At 42.2% G+C, this 1406-nt stretch overlaps 1 pseudogene; it reads right to left on the reverse strand.

Moving 5' to 3' along the window:
• Nucleotides 1–458: 458 nt before the first annotated feature.
• On the reverse strand, nucleotides 459–1118 carry LOC121836177 (annotated as a pseudogene).
• Between the last annotated feature and the right edge of the window lie 288 nt (nucleotides 1119–1406).

Below are 1406 nucleotides of genomic sequence, written 5' to 3' on the forward strand. Positions count from 1 at the left end.
GACGCGCTGGTTACCGAAGGTTGCTGATACCATCGCTTAGGTTGCATAAAGACAATAAGAATTAGGGCTATGCCTAGAAAATAGTTTTCCAAAACAAAAAAAATACAGTAGTTTTTTTTTTTTTTTTTTTTTGCTATGCTTATACATAAGCGTGCCTGTGCACCGCGATGGATGTTATGAACACAAGTCAAATCGCCGTGGTGCCTGTCGAAAAATTGCTTCTGGTGTGATCCCTTCTGAAAAATATTTATCTAGTCACTAGAGTAGCAATACCTAACATTCAAAGAAACACAAAATGCATAGCAGATTGGCAATGCAGAGGAAGAAAGGCCAGGAAGGTATTGATAGAGGTCTTCAAAAACAACTGATTTATTACAGGAGATAACAAAAATGAAGAAAAAAGGATTGCAGTACAATATCACACGAGATGGCTTACCTTTACACAATCAAAATTATTTTTATTTCTGCAGAGTTTGCAGCTTTCGGGTTTCATTTGGATTAGTCTGTTTATCATATGCTGTCTGCAGCTTCCGCTTTCTTTTCGGAATTCTTAGTTGGATGTTTACCATTTTGCACAGATTGTTCAGCAATATATTTGCCGCTGCACTCAAGGTATGATGCATGAGCTCCTATGGGGAATGACCCGAATCTCAGTAGTCAAGAGGTTCAAAATTACTGAGAGCATGAGGCACAACTGCTGCAAGTGCCTCCTTCTGGTTGGTCAGAGCAAGAAATTGTGAAGCATACTGCTTTTTTCTCAGCTTGTCAAGGACAATTTCAGTGAAGAGCACTGCATTCACTACAACTGCTTGATTGAATTTTGAGCCTCCCCTTGTCATACCTGCGATGAGTATGTTTTCGTCATTGTTCAAATCCTTTGCAAGATGCACATATCAGCTTCTTCAACGCAACATGTGCACGGTGTCCTGCAACGTAGTCACAACTGGCATCCTTGAAGCTTTCTTCCCTATGTCAGCATTTGTAACCTCAATTTGAAGCTGCTTGTGAACTGAATCAGCAGTGATTTTCGACACTGGTGCCGCCATGACCTCCAAGTCAGGAAGGTCTTGTACTTTCTGCAGCCTTAGTTTGTTCTCAGATTCATAAATCTGTCGAACCGGGACATGGTACTGGGAACCACTCAGCTGGCGGTACTTTCCGAATCTTTCTCTTCAAGCGAATTGGTCTGAAATTTTCCAAGCACTACATATTTGAACCCCAGCTCCTGCAAACAGTAGAGAGAAATTTCACGCAGAGCATGGCTTGTGTGGCCGAGAGCCACGTGCATTTCTGGTGTGAAACGTCCCGCATCATGCTTAAGGCTGGCCCAGTAATCAAGCCACTCTGGAACTTTTTTCAAAAATTCCAACTGCGGGCACCATGCTGAACTTACTGGGTACTGCATG

Source organism: Ixodes scapularis, unplaced genomic scaffold (genome assembly GCF_016920785.2).
Source record: "Ixodes scapularis isolate PalLabHiFi unplaced genomic scaffold, ASM1692078v2 PGA_scaffold1__304_contigs__length_218370807, whole genome shotgun sequence".
NCBI classification, from domain to species: Eukaryota; Metazoa; Arthropoda; class Arachnida; order Ixodida; family Ixodidae; genus Ixodes; species Ixodes scapularis.